Source organism: Python bivittatus, unplaced genomic scaffold, assembly GCF_059951505.1.
Source record: "Python bivittatus isolate LINGU-HERP-01145 unplaced genomic scaffold, Pbiv_v1 ctg000070_np1212, whole genome shotgun sequence".
NCBI classification, from domain to species: Eukaryota; Metazoa; Chordata; class Lepidosauria; order Squamata; family Pythonidae; genus Python; species Python bivittatus.
The window spans coordinates 16,803,888-16,820,154 of record NW_028277034.1 but is presented as its reverse complement, the minus strand read 5'-3'; the positions used below and the strand labels follow the sequence as shown (position 1 = coordinate 16,820,154).

At 34.2% G+C, this 16,267-nt stretch overlaps 1 protein-coding gene and 1 pseudogene across 1 annotated transcript in view; both read right to left on the bottom strand.

Moving 5' to 3' along the window:
- Positions 1-16,267, bottom strand: part of FSTL5 (follistatin like 5) — a 372,757-nt gene that overhangs the window by 277,233 nt on the left and 79,257 nt on the right. The window lies entirely within an intron of this gene.
- On the bottom strand, positions 15,355-15,924 carry LOC103063582 (glutathione peroxidase 1 pseudogene; annotated as a pseudogene).

Genomic DNA, 16,267 nt, shown 5'->3' with positions numbered 1-16,267 from the left:
CCCAACAAGATCAATAGACAGATCAGTAGAGCCAGATTGATTTCCAAGGAGGAAATCTTTAAAGACAGACCACAAAAAACAAAAGCAAAAACAAAAATAAAAATCAGAACAAGAAGACAGCACTGGTTGTCACCTACAGCTCACAGCTCAAGCCATTCAAACACATTATTAAGAAGCTACAGCCTATACTGGACAATGACACTATCACCCAACCTCAAGCAGATTCTCACAAGCAGCAAGAATCAAGACAATTATGCTAATATGGGGATCAAACTCTGCAACAAACCCAGATCTGTCCATGCATCTACACCAGCAGTACCATCACACCAACATGTACATACACAAGATTAGAGGCACCTTCACATGTGCTTCCTCTAATGTGATAATCATTTGTCAGCAGTGCCTCTCTGGATTCTATGTAGGGCATCTTGTCTCCTGTTTAATACTTTTACTTTCAAACAATGAAGATGTGCAACCAATAGAAGAGAATAGGTGTAGCTCAGAGTTGAACTGTGGAGTCCTTAGGGTTCTCTGAGCTTGGTTGTTTTCTTGCAAACGTTTCATTACCCGGCTAGGTAACATCTTTAGTGCTAGAATGGAATGGGGTTTGCTTTCTGTTTATATATTGTGGCATGCCCTGCCAGTGTTGGTGGGGGTGGGGGGTTTGTTTTATTCTATTTTTTCCCTCTGATAGTTCCTTGATTTTGTTTATTGCTTGATTGTATGTCTGGTGTTAATCTTGGTGTTAATCTCTGTTTATCTGGGTGATGATTGCTGGCAAGGAGATGTTCTGGTCTTTTGTTTTCCTTTCTATTGTCTCCTTTGAATAGCGTGTAGCTGTTGTTTATCTCTATGTGCCTGTTGATGGCTGCCATGTCTGAATACCAAGCTTCCAGGAATTCCCTCACATTTTTGGATTTAGCTTGGTCTAAGATGCTGACAGTTTCCCAGCTGAAACTATGTTTAAGTCTGTCCATGTGTTGTGAGATTAAGGAATAGCCACCAGAGAAGGAAGATAAAGAAGATAAAACAATCCTTTTAAGCTTACTTCAGACAATGTTTAATCAGTTGGAAACTAAATTGGCTGAGTCACTTGAATCCAACTTTAAGCCTTTGGGGGAAAAAAAAATAGATGAAAGCTTGATAAGATTGAAAATTCTGTAAAACAAATGTCTGGAGATATAAAACAAGTCAATGATAAGATGGAAATTTTAGAGAGTAAGACAGAAGTTATGGATAGAGAATTGGAGAGATACTTGGATAATGTGGCTTTGCTGGAATAAGGGAGAAGGAATTCTGTTTGAGATTTAGAGTCATTCCAGAGAGATCTGATGAAAATATTAGAGAAAGAATTATAGCACTGCCAAATTTTTTGGATTAGGAAGAGGAGGATACAGAGGCAGAGACTGATAAGGTGTATAGAATAAACTCATGTTTTGCAAGAACAAAAAATGTTCCATGGAGTGTTTTGGTGCATTTTGTGAGGAAAAAGGCAAGGGACCAAGTTTTGCAACAATACTTCAATATAAGACTGAAAATTGATAACACAGGTATAATCATCTTAAAAGAAATTCCTATTAGAATTTTATGAAAGAGAAATGAATATTCCTTCTTGACTGAGATATTAAAGCAGAAAAGGATTTCATTTCATTGGGACAAATTAGAAGGCATGATTTTTACTTTTAAACAGCAAAGATTTAGACTGAATTCTTTTCAAAAGGTGAGAGAATTCTTGGAAAAAATTAAAGGAGAATTGGAAGAGAAGTCTGCTCCAAAATTACAACAGTTGCAAAAGGACTCTGAAAAAGATGATTCTGAATTAGTTGCTATAGGCATTGACTTTTCTAAACAACTAGCCTGATTATGGATTATAAATGTGGAATACAAATGGAACAAATGCTCCTCCAAAAAACAAACAAAATTTTTTCATTACTTAAAAAATTAAAACAAGATATAATTTTCCTACAAGAGACTCATATTAGAAAAAAAAAAGATACAGTATTTGATTTAAAACAATTTCAGTGAAAGATATATTTTAACTGGGCCTAAAAAAATAAATGGAGTTGTTTTATATATTAACCCCCAACTAAAACTTGTATTGACTGACAAATATGGCAGATTTGTTGGGGTGGAAGTTGAATTACATGGGGGTTAAACTATGGTATTGGGAATTTATGCCCCAAATGAGGATAAAGGAACTTTTTATAAATGACTTGTGGAGTGATTGACAAGTTTTTCTTATGAAGATTGGTATTTGATAAGAGATTGGAATGGAATGAACTCCCCACAATTAGACAGAACATCAGAGAAGCATATTAAAATTACTTAAGGTAAATTACCAAAGGCTTTTCTTGATAATGATGGATAATTTAAGCTTAGTAGATGCATAGAGACAGAAAAATGGTAACTCTAGAGAATATACTTATTTTTCAGAAAGAAATAGATCTTTTTCAAGAATAGGTATGATTTGGACCTCAAAAAATTTGGCTACTAAGATTTCTAAAGCTGAGGTTTTACCAAAGAGTTTTTCTGATCAAAACCCTGTGAGTTTGGTTTTTAAAAGGAAACTTACTTCTTTCATATGAAGATTAAATGAAGTGTTATTACAGAAAGAGTTGATAGTGGAAGATTGCAAAAAGAAATTAACAGATTTTTTAAAAATAACTTAAATAAAGGTATTGATTTAAGAATGGTTTGGGATACAAGTAAAGCTTTCACCAGAGGTTATTTCATACAATACAGAATTTAAAAAGAAGACCCGAGAAAAAAATATAGGCTATTTTGGATGAGATAAAAAGAGGAAGAAATAAAGAAATCTCTAGAGAAGATAAGCATTTCACATCAAATTAAACTTTTACAGAAACAGTTATCAATGTTAACAGTAAGAGAAATGGAAATAAAAAGAACATGCAAAAGAATTTTGAATTTGCAAATAAACCAGGGAAATGGTTAATGTTTAAATTAAGAAAAGAGATAGAAAAGAAAATGATTTTGAAATTTCAAGAAGGAGGTGAGGAATAAAGTTTAAAAAGTTAGGTTAAGATCAGAAAATTACAATTGTCATTGCTGGGGGAAATTTCTGTGATTAAGATCAAAGTTTTGCCTAGAATATTACTTTTGTTTTAGACAATACCTGTTTTGGCAACTGATATACCATTTAAACAATGGCAGAAAGACACATCCAAATTTGTGTGGCAAGGGAAAAAAGTACCAATCAAATATAAGATATTACAAGATGTGGAAGTTTGAAAGAGAAGGTTTAGTTTTACCTGATTTGAAATTATATTTTGCAGCTTGTTTAGTTTGGATGAAAGAATGGATGATACTGAGAAATAGATGATTGCTGAAGTTGATTTAAATTTGGGTGGCATGGTTATCTATGGTACAATAAAGCTAAGATTAATGTAGATTTCAAAAATCATTTTGTCAGATGTGCTATATTGAAAACATGGAATAGATATAAACCCAGGTTGTATCTGAAAATACCTTTGTTGCTTTCACCACAAGAAGCATACTATACAAAATAAATTATAACTAAACATAAATGGATAACTTATGGTGTTATATTAAAAATTTTGCAGGGAGAATCCAAAATAAAATCAGGAAAAGATTCAACATTATAAGGATATACATGTCAATGGTTTTCCTATGTACAATTACTAGAAAGATTTAAAGTAGATAAAAGGACTTTTGGTTTTGAATATTGTAAGACTGAATTTGAAACAGAATTATGTACAAATGATGAATATGTTATTGCTAAAATGTATAAACTTTTATTGAGATTTAAAACAGAAGAACAAGTAAAAGAATGTATGATAAAATGACCTAAAATGTTGGTTATTACATACAAATGGAACAATGGGAGAATACATGGATGAAAGAACTGAAATTTACATTATTATAATCTTAAAAAGATTTTTTATAAAATGATGCATTGTTGGTATTTGTCACTGGAAAAATTGTCTAAATGTATAAAGTTACTTCAAATTTATGCTAGGAATGTGAACAAGAGGGGACTTTTTATCATGCTTGGGGGACATGCAAAAAAACTGAAAAATTTTGAAACCAAATACATTAATTCAGAAGATTTTAAAGATTAATACACAACTGAAGCCAGAAGTGTTTCTTTTGGTACTTCTGTCAAGGATTGACAAAAAGTTGGAAAAAAACTCACAGAACTTTGCTTTGATATATAATAATTGGAGTGATACTTTTTTATGCACAATGGTGGAAAGACTTGACATTACCCACAATGGAAGGGGGGATGGTGAAGATGAGGAGGTTTGCTGAGATGGCTAAATTGAGAACCTTGATCAGAGAAAAGACTCTAATTAGGTGTAATGCAGATTAGAAAGCCTTTTGGACTTTTTGCATGAAGCAGAAAAAAATGAAATCTTGATATGTGGTTTTGATGACTAGAAAAAATAGTACATGATAGAAAAGTTATGTTGTAAACATAGAGCAAAGGTTTAATTTAAGTGTATACCTATAACTGCTGTAAAAGAAAATCGGAAGTCACTTCTTTATACTTATTTTTTCTTTCTTTCTTTTCCTGCACTTTTGGCTTTGTTCTTTCTTTACTTTTTGTTGTTTGTTGACTTGTTTGTTTCCTTTACCTCAAATATTAGTTTCTGATAGTTTTTTATCTTTTTTGTTTAATGTTCTAATAAAGTTACGGATTCTATGTAGGGCAAATGGGATGAGACTTAACGGACAGAAATTATAGCAGAGCATTTCAACTTATCAGGACACTCTGCTACAGATCTCAAGGTGATCATTTTCAGAAAAATGAGAGGTTAATAGCACCAGTGAATGAGAGACTTGGGCTCAGAAGGTTTCAAAAAATCTCAACAAACAGAATGGGTTTTTAATACATTAACAATTATTAACTGATAAGGGTCTTTTAATCTGTCCGACTTGTAACCTGCACCTGTCTTCCCCCTATGCTGCATCCCAATTCAAATCCTAGACCCATCAACCCATCTATGCATCTGACGAAGTGAGCGCAGCTCATTAAATCTTAAATGGATGCTGAATGGCTTCCATCTGGCACCATTCTTTGATTTCAGAGATAGATAATTATTCAGCTGAAGCCTGAAGAGGCACTAGGAGATAATTCAATTGGTCAAAATTAATTCTGATAGGTGGGTTCTTCTTTACATTCATTATCTTAGCTTCTAAAAGATTGTGGTTTATATTTAATAAACGCAAGAAAGATACATCACTAAATAGTACCCAATCAATCTTTTAAACACTAGCAGCAACTTCTATGCCAGGCATTTTTACTGGAACGATTAGATTGGTTGGATTTGGAGAACAACAGCAGGATTTAGAGCTGGCCTTTCTATAAAGGACTGTATTATCTAGTAGAAAAATATACCACAGCAGCTTAGCACCACAGTTTCAGCAGTGTTTTAAACCTTCAGGCAAGCTATTGACTCAATTTCTAAGGAAGACCTATGACAGAAGCTTATGACCTCAATAGATCACAGTTTGCTTTCTCTCATCTACAAATTACATGTCAATAGTAGTTAAGAATAAGATGCAACACAGCAGAGCATCTGTCAAATGTGATAGCAATTAAAAGAAGAGTAGAGCAAGGATGTATCTTTGGTTCACTACTATTTATTTTTATATAAATTCTCTACTAGACTCTTTAGATCAAGAAGAACATTGTCCCCTTAAGGTATGAATAAACACAGTTCTGTTTTATGGGATGACATACATTCCAGCTAGGTTAATAGGGGGAAGAGGGCCTCTGTTTTCTTTTGTAATGACCATTTCCTGGAGATTATCTTTAAACCAAGTTTATTACCTTTACAAAAAGATCAAACAGGATAATCTGGCACAATGGTGGACAGAGTATTGAACAGGCAACATGTTTTAAATACCTAGGACTGATCTTCCAAGCCAAAGAGAAGCACAAATGCTTAAAGGAACATACCCATGATATGTACCTTCTTTTATGTTAGAAAAACCAAATATGTCACCCTATGATTTAGCTATTTGAGACAAAAAATCAGTTCAGCTGAACATCAATTGTGCTGTGATATTGTTCAGATCAAATTTTTGAGAAAACTGATTCAGGTAACATATTGTATCCTAAATGTGGCAGTATACATTTTATATAGTTTAGATAGGGACATACATAAATATCCTCAATTGTTGATCCAAGTTGCATATTGCCACAATTAACCAGGCCTTGCTAACTAATGAATAATTATTATTCCTCTGATAGGGGGAATGAAGGGTGAGCTTCTGAATTATGGATACTCTCCTGACTAGTTGTTGGTTTTAGGTAATACAAACTAAAGCAGAATTCAGCAAACCAAAGCAGAACTCAGCGTTGGATATGAAAACTCAAACTGAACATAATAGAAATCACAGTGAACTTGTCAGCCTCACTAGGTAGACCAGACCATAAAACAAATTCCACAGCAAAACTAAAATTGCTTTTATTGAGATTGACTAGAACAACAGAATCTTGCAAGTCTGATTTTACTGTATATCATCCTCCTTACAGTTCAGTGAATCAGTGAGATGGCTGCCTGGGCTGCTTCTTATTGTGATCTGGCTGTTCTGCCCTTAAAAACATTTTAGCCCCTTTTGCCTAGAGAACAGCTTCTGCATATCTTCATCAAAGTCATCTTCCTTACTGTCTACAGAACCTGAGCTGTAAACCAATTAAGTAGGCTTAAGCCAGCCAAATATCTTGAAATCTTACAGTATTTAAATAACTTGGAGCCGAACTGACATTTTATCTTTAGCAATTCTACAGATACATTCGTGCATATTACCTTTTATCTGATGATACTTTTAAAAAAATGTAGCCAAATTTTCTGAAAAACCTTGTATAGTTTGTGGAATCCTTGGGGCTCTCTGAGCTTGTTTGCTTCAGATGTTTCATTAACCAACTAGGTAACATCATCAGTGCTAGTGAGTGTGGGGTTTTAACCCTGAGCTACATATATTCTCTTGAATTGGAACTTGTATAGATGGCTGAAATTAACAGCTGATTAATTTCATATTGATTATCTTAGCTGGCAGTTTTAATAGCTGTCTATAGGAAAGCAACTGCTATAGTTGTCTATATGGTGACTATAGTAAATTATGAACGTCAAATGGTTGTGTTTTTACATTCTCTTTCTCTGTCCTTGACTGTACAAACTTTTGTATTTTCTATGTCATATTTCATGTATGGTCAGTGACCATAATAAAAATCTGTTAAGTGCTGAACTTTGAGTATTGATTTTAAGCAGTTCCCTTTGTTAAAACAACAACTGCTGAGCAATTTCTGAAGACTATGTGTTGTCAGTGATAAGCTCTGCTTTTGCCCAGTAGCAGCAACAACAACAACAATTCTTATTATTTCAAGAGAGCTGATCACACATTCTATTAATTTGGCCATAATGTAAAAGGCAATATGGAAGACAATAAAAGAAGCAATTGTTTGGCTAAAACTGAAAATCAATCAAGTTCTGAAACTATAGGTGATGTTGGTAGTATGCTAATAATTTGCCACCAGTCTGCCTTTTCTGTCACTTCACCTGTCCTCTTGAGATCTGCACAGCCTGACTTATTTTAAATTGTCTATACTGCTGCTTTTAAACCTTGTAAATTCCCCGGGGCCTTGTATGAGTGGAAGATCATAGAAGTTAAAAATATAAATACTTACATATGTACATAAATACATAGTATTTCATGACCACATTCACAATGTTGGAGCAGAATCATGTTAGTCTATGGTAGTCAAATATCAGAAGGAGTTAGCACTTTTCCCAAGTAATACATTTTATTTGAAGCATACAGTAAGCCTTTGTGAGCTACAGAATAAAACTGAATTTAAATCCTATATCAGAGCTCTTCGTAATATTACTGAGGAAAAGGGGAGTGGGAAAGCAATTCAGAATTTATAAAGATGTAGTAAGAAACAAATTTGCTACTATAAATTAAGTCTCCAGGGCCAGATGAATTGAAACCTAGGATGGGGAAGGAGCTGATAAAGTAATCTTTGAGAACAATTGAAGAATAGGCAAGGTACCAGAAGACTGGAGAAAAGCAGATGTAATCTCACAAAGTATAAGACCTGGGAAGCTACAGATCAATTTAACATTTAGCTTAATATTTATACTGGAAAAGACTGTCAAGCAGAATAACTGTGAACATTCAGAAAATAATGCTACTATTAACAGCAGTCAACATGCACTTGTCAATAAGTTGTATCAGGCTTTTCATATTTATTCTTATGACATAAAATAAAATAAAATTTAATGTATTACATATTGTATCTAAAAATGCATAACATTTTAAAATAAAAAAATAAATAAATTCACAATTAAGAGCATTGAATGATGATGTAATGGACTAGTGAATATGTTGAATATACCACTACCATCCACTGGGTTCTGCTAGATTTCAGCTTGGTGTTGGCAGCAGAGTTCCCCAGGCTAGTGGTCCTTTGAGGACTTCAACTTGCCTTCCTTGGTGTAGAAGTTAGAAGTAGCTCGGGATCTGAGTATTTATGGGACTACCTACTTTCAGTAGTTTCTGTGCATGGAGTGAATCCACATGGAACTTAGAATTAGTCAATCTCTCTCACTGGCCCATTTTCTGGAACAGCATTCCAACGATATCAGAGAGTGTCCAACTTCCCTGGCATTCCACAAAGTTATTAAAACCTGTTTTTTTCCATGGAACTTTGGGGTTTGAGCATTGGCAATTGTCTTGACCCCTGTTGGGATTGAATGTGAGATTAGTTTTCAGTTATTGTTGTTATGTAGATTCCTGCATACTGTTTAAATTTTTCTATTGTTTGTAGGTCTATAGACCTACAAACTCAGAGTCGGTTACAACTGGGGTGGCATATAGTCTTAGTAAGTAGGCAATAAATAAATAAATACTGGGAACATTCACAGCAATTCAGCTGTTGACATGGTAGAAGCCATGCCTTTGCTAAAAAGTGTAAATGAAAAATAAATGTTTTTCATTTATATATTAATGGGTAGGCCTGGTTAATTTAAATATTTTTTTAAATATGCTCTCTAAAGGAAAAAAAAGGTAGGGGGGGGGAGTTAACATCTTAAAGTAGTATCCATTCTAATATTTGGAAATAATCTTTATTCCCCAAGATATCTTTGAGTCCCACATGATTTCCAGAGCATTTATGAAAAAATGAAATAGTAATTGGCTGCAGTCCAGGGGTAAAAAAAAAAAAAAAAAGACAGCATTTACCTGATGTGTTAGTGAGCATCCTGGAAAGCCAGAGGTAATGGGGAGCAATTGGTAAACACTCTCCCTTCCCCAAAATTGAAAATTCTTGCAGTGACACATTCTGCAGTGTGTTGTACAAATGTAAGAAGCAGCAATACGAGCATTTCAACCTATAATTCTCAATAATATGTAAATTATAATATAGGAATACAGGGTAGAAAGGTAATACTTTCTTCCTTTATATATAATTTTACATTTGCTCTGATATCCTTTTAGCACTAGGGCATTCTTTCTCTATGAAAAATAATAAAATAATTTCCATCAATGTCCATGAAATTATAAAGAGCTTAAACAAGACATTGTGTTATCTCCTTCTTAAAGAACTCACATACGTCTTGATGATGTTTCTCTGTTACTTTTTCCTGCCATGTGATTGTACTTTTATTAAACTCCATTTTTAAAAAAATCTAAGACAGATGTTTGACTATACTTGGCTTTAGTTTAGCCTAAAAATCTGTCATTAAAAGGTCATTTTACCAAATTTCTTTCTACTACTTCCACTTCATGAACTCACTCTTCCCTACCTGTTAGTGTCAAATCAAGTATAGCTCATTCTCTCTGATATTTTCCACTGTCCTAAGGAAAAAGCTGCAGCTAAAACAGGTCAAACATTTCCTGGAAGGACCATACTTGACAGTGTTTGTTTCCCCATAAATGTCAGGGTAATTAACATTGCCTGATTAGAACCTTACAACAAAATGTCAGACATAATACAATTATTGTGATGTGAAGTCCTAAAGGCACAGAGTAGTTATGATTTAAATCACTAGTCAAGAACATAGTGTAGTCACACTTTCTAGCAAAAGTGCTTTCTTGTGTTTGATACAGCCTAAATACATATTTTGGATATTTAAATACAGTTCCCTTGTGCTGGTTAATGACCACAATAAAGCGAATATATATAGCTCAGTGGTGAACTGTGCAGATGTTGGCGCTCTCTGAGCTTGGTTGTTTTATTGTAGACATTTTATTACCTGACTAGGTAACATCATCAGTGCTTTTGAGACATTAGGTTGTTACTTTGTTAATGGAGCCCTTGGTTAGTGTGGGTTCTTTTTGATAGACTTGCGTTTCTAATTTGCTGTCATTTCCTCTGCTGATGAGGATATCCAGGAAGCATAGTGCATTGTTTTCTTCTTCCCTTGTTAATTTTATTCCTTTGAAGATGTTGTTGATTGTTTCACGTGTCTTCTGTAATTGTTTCTTTTTTACCATGACAAAGGTCATCCACATACCAGATCCATACTTTTGGTTGTAAGTGTGGAAGTAGCATAGTTTGTAGACCCTGCATTACAGTCTCTGCTATGAGTTCTGAGAGTGGCGATCCAATTCCTTTGATTTGTTGGTATATTTGTCCATCAGACTGAAAGTAGATAGTGAGGCAGAGGTTGATGTGGTCTGTGATTCTGGTATTTCAATCTTAGTGTATTTGGTTAGGTCAGGTGTGTTGTGTAGTACTGCTGCCATGGATTATTTCTCTAGTTCTGGGTCTATGGATGTAAAGAGTGCCATGATACTGAATGAAAACATAATTTAATCTTCTTCTGTTTTCAGGTCTGATTTTCTGGAGGCACTGTAGTGGGGAGTGCATGGTATTGTATATAAACAGGAAGCATACCACACATTTACCAGCACCAATTATGTTATCTAGTCAAGTAACGAAACATCTGTAATGAAACAACCAAGCTCGGAGAGCACCAAAGACTCCAAAGTTATTTACAGTATTTATTTATATTTCTCAGTACACAGAAATAGTTGAAGATTTCATGTTTAGAATATATGTACCATATAACACAAATTATTTAATCAGTTTTTTTTCATTCCCCTAAAATAAAGGTCCTATACACTCTGTGATATTAGGAGCTGAGCCAACTCCTGTTCAATTAGCTGTTCTGAATGTTTGAGAAATATTTTCCCCATGATATTGAAAAACAACCATCTCCAAGATTAAAAAAAAAAAATTAGTATGTACTGGTGTTGTATTAATTACCTTGTTTTTCCTGAATATCCCTCACAAGCAATAATAATTTATATTTAAAAAGGGAAAAGCATTTTTGAAGGAACTATTTTATTTGTAAGATTGTAAAATAGGCAAGTTCAGGTAAGTCAGGACAAGGAACTTAACATAATAGGTGGGAGATGGTTTCAGTTTTTGTGCCTGCCTCTTTATCAAAAATCTGTAAAATAAAGACAAGTTTTCCTGTTGTTGTTTTTTTTCAGTTTACAGGTTGTTTTTGAGTATTGAATGAATTACTCTGGAGTAAAAGGTCCATTCATCCTATACCTGCAGAAGACTATACCACTTTTTCAGGCTACTAAATATAATGATCTCTGAATCCAAACACTTAAATGACAATCATTAAATCCTTTAAAATATTTCTTGAACTTTGTGCTTATTATAGTTATTTTTATTATTGAAGGATTGCATAGCATTGACCCTGTCATGGCATTGAATGTGTATTGAGAATACTAGCAAGAAAATAAGATGAAAGGACTACTTATTTCATTATTTGTAATGCCTGCAGTTTAACTCTGTCAGGGCTTATTTCTCTTTTTAAGTTTACTTTTTGTGCCTTCAGGGCCACAATATTGGCTTTAGGAGAGCTGCTGAAAGCTTTTCTTTAGAATTCTCACCCTGCCAATTCTGTTTATTACTACACGATTTTGTTCACAAATTGCCATAAAAATGGCAAGCCAATTCATGACACAATGTTCTAAAGTGTTCCAGTAGTTTGGTTTCTCCTGTTCTTTTTTTTTTTTTAAGAAGAATTACTGCAAAATGATTATTGCAAGATGTGTTGCAGTGTCTCCTTGAAAGAGAGGCTGAGAGCCATATAGGTCATTAAGACAATATCCTGTTCATTGCAGGAATCCAGATTAAAGCCCCTTCAATAGATGACTGTCTAGCTTCCAGTTAAACCCAACCCAACCATTTAGAAACTCACTACCTTTCTAAATAATAGATTCTACTGCTGAATTGCTGTTACTGTTAATAAGTATTTTGTTATTATTGTTTTCCTAAAATTTAACCAGAATTTGCCTTCCCATAATTTGAATCCATTATTATGTGTCCTACATTTTAGAATGAGGAGAACATGTCTTGACATTCTGTATGGTAACCTTTAATCACACAAGAACTGAGCTTGTATAAAGAGAATACAGTATTTATTTAAAGAAAGCTATCATATCCACTCCTCAGTTTTTTGTTTTTTTCCAAAGCTAAACATTAACTATTCCATCAATTTCTCTTCATACACCTTTCTTTCTAGTCTCCTGGTAATTCCTTTAATGCTTTCTCTTTTCCATTTAAAGCATTAGTATCTCCTATTCCTATTTACTGATTAGGTTAATACTGCATTACACCAAGAAGAACCAACACTGGAAATGTATGCATTTACATAATAGCATAATCATGACATTTCTATGCTAAAGCAAAGGAGATACATTTTCTTTAAAGGGATCAAATAGTCAGAACTCTCAAGTGACTCCTCAAGCATTTCTACATAAAGGAGAAACACTACTAAACTATAAAAGGATAGGACATGAGGTGACTTAATTTTCCTTTGTGTTTTCTAGTTAGCCCCAAGCATGCTTTGCTAGCTGACTTATATGAGGAAACATCACTGAAAGGGCATCATGTTTTCAAACAAATGATTGTGGTAGATAGCTCCCTGTAAAGCAAAATTTAAGAGTGCTATTGGAATTGAAATCTTTTACACATAGGTCATTTTAAAAAAGTTATTTTAAATCCACTCAGAGGTACTTCACTTTGACCAATGTTTATATAGGCTTCTAAAATTATCCACTCACACCAAGGCACAACAAATTACAACAAATTTTCCCCACATAGTAATAAGAACCAAGCTTTCATAGTTTATAACTAAACAAAAGCCCCTGCATTGTATTATGTGGAAAGGGGATAACTCTCTCTCTCTCTGTGTATAAAACACTGCAATTCAGATTTTTGTACAGTATGAAAAGAAATATCAATGATTGCCAGTTATGTATTGCTTATATAGTATATTGTTCTTAACACCCTTATAGTTTCAATGATACTAGAGCACTGAAAATCATTAGATTGGACTTTTTAATATTCGAGGCTTAAAGAAATACTCATTGGTCCAAAGTCTAAGAGATCACTTGACGTGTACTAGCAATCTACAAGAATTATAAAGGACTCCATAATTGGAGTTCATATCCTATCACACATTACCATGTTATGAGAGAAGGATGTCCATTATATCTGGACATTATTATAGTTTATTATAGTTATGGAACCTTTGACTCAATGTTAAGACAGAATATTAAAAGATTCAATTTGAAGACAGGAATTGTTTCAGTGTTATCCAGTTTTCACAAGATTGACAGCTGCTTCCCAAACAGAGAATACACATTCCTGTGTTTCAGGCAGGATCTTCAGGCACACTTTTCAGGAGGAAAAAAAGTTTGTTTTGTTTTTTTAGAAGCTACTGGCAGAAAGAACGAAGCTGCGTGCAGAAGTTTGCCTATTGTCTGGATGAATAGGCAAAATATTAGATGCATTTCTTTTTCTGTGTTTTTAAATCTAATTTATTGTCTCTGATAATTACTGTCTTTACACAAGCTCAGTTCTTGTGTGCTTTGCTCAGATTGTCATCTCTTTTTGTGAGAGTTGCTTCAAAGTATTATCTTTGGATCCTTTCAAAACCTTGCTTTCTGCAACTTTTTCTATAGGATGTTCTTGTGAAGTGTTGCCTATGATTTGAGCAGCCCTATACATTTTATTTCTTCCTACTAATTGTTTTGCATGTGACTACTTAAAATTCAAAAGTATTTTTTCACACACACTTTTCCTTTTTCAAAAAATAAAGTCTATTTCTTTTTTCTGAGATTGGTCTATTTGCCCATAAAGGAGAACAGGGACCAGGGACCGATTTCCCTACACATGCCTCAGTTTTACAGGCAGAAGATTGAGCTATATAATTTATTTCCTTTTGATCCTTTTTCTTTTACTTCCTTTTACTCTCTCATATGCTGGGTTTAGCGGGGAGGTTGCCAGGTAAAGCATTTCATAGGATAGAGTAGATACAGTAGATGGTGGCAGTGAGAACTATCAAGCCACTATAAAGGAAGGTAGTGGTGGAGCAAGGATTCCAAGGATTTCTGGCAAAGTGGTTTGAAATTTCCAGATTTTCACTCCACAGGCTCAACCATTCCACTATAGGAATACTTATTAACTTACATACTAATGATCTTTTACCTGTGTTGTCAGATCCATTTAAAGCAACTAAGGTATTAAAAGAGAAACTGGTAGACTGTGAAGGTATAATATTGATTTTCAGAGATTAGACTAAATGTGTTTAAAGTTTTGTCATAATTTTGGAGAAAATTAAATGAAATACTGGATGTTATTATGTGTACTAAATAGGTACAGATTAAAAGGGTAAAAAAGACATGCATTATTTCTCTTGCAGAAACAGTACTCTCTATCTCTGCAAGGGATTGTTCTTTCTTGACTGGAGTGAGGCAGTATCAGAACATTTCTTTAAAAAAATAAAAATGAAATAGTAGAAGCAGGGAGCAGCACTTAAACAAAATTTGAAAGTATAATTTAAATATGGTAAATATATAATATTAAGAATGTATAAAATGATACTCTATATTAAGATGAGGAATTCTAATATCTTAACAGAAATATGAAAGATAGATTTAGAATTTAGGAATAGAAAAGTGAACCAAACTGTTGCTGAAACTTCCTTATAAATAAATATTGTCACAAATCAAAGAATTATTCCTGAAAATTATTCATTGCTGGCATAGTGCTGCAGTTTGGCAACCACACATTGGTAATTAGTTAACATAAGATTCGTGTAGATGAGTTGTCTTTTTTTTTTTTCAATTTTGTAAGTCAAAGACAAAACAAATAACAACAACAACAATAAATAAATAAATAAGTCCTTCACTCTGAATGGGATGGTCTAGATTTATAAATTTAATTTAGCATGGAGAGTTACATTTAAACCTACAATAGCCTTATATATTTTTAAAAACCTAGGTGAAAGCAGAGAGGTAGGGAAGTTTTAGTAAGATTTTATCTGGTCCAATCTAAATGGTTTGCTGAAGCAGCTTTTCAATGTCATCCTGCGTCAGGTTTCAAATTTCCTGTTGTAATGTTTGAAAGGCACCCCATCACGACCAATGAGGAACTTTTCAAAATTCCAAGCGATGTCACACAGGAGACCAAATTATGAACTTTGGATCGATCATCAGAGACACAGGATCATCAGGTGGGAAAGGCAATGATTCTTTCAATAACTTGAAAAGAGGGTGAGCATTTTCCCCATTGACTTCACACTTCTCAAACACAGTGAAGTTGGGCTCATGTCCATTGCCTGGGCAGACATATTTCAGGGATTTCAGGATCTCTCCATTGGTGGCATTTTCCTGGTGACCAAACTGGTTAGAGGGGAAAGCCAGCACCGTGAGCCTCTGAAGACCGAAATGCTGCTGCAGTTCATGGAACTAAGTGAAGTCCTGGGTCATCGTGCCTCAAAGAGAAGCCACATTGGAAATCAGCAACACCTTTCCCCACAGCGAGCCCAGATCAATGGGCTCTGACGCCCCCAGCGGCCACACCACAATGCCAGCCAGACCATACCTTGAGAAAGCAGCCATCACAACAGCACCAAAAAACCTGTAGAAACTGCCAAATGGGATGGAGAACACATGCTCCTGTGTGCAGCACACCAACACCAACGCTTGGAAAAAATGTAAATGTAAATGTGTATACATCAGTGTTGTCCAAACTTGGCCACTTTAAGATGAGTGGACTTCAACTCTCAGAATTCCCCAGCCAGCCATGCTGGGTGGGGAATTCTGGGAGTTGAAGTCCACTCATCTTAAAGTGGCCAAGTTTGGACAACACTGGTATACGTGTATGTATGTGAATGTGCTTATACACACTCACACACACACACATTATTATTTCATAAAACATAAACAGAAAACCCTTCTTTAA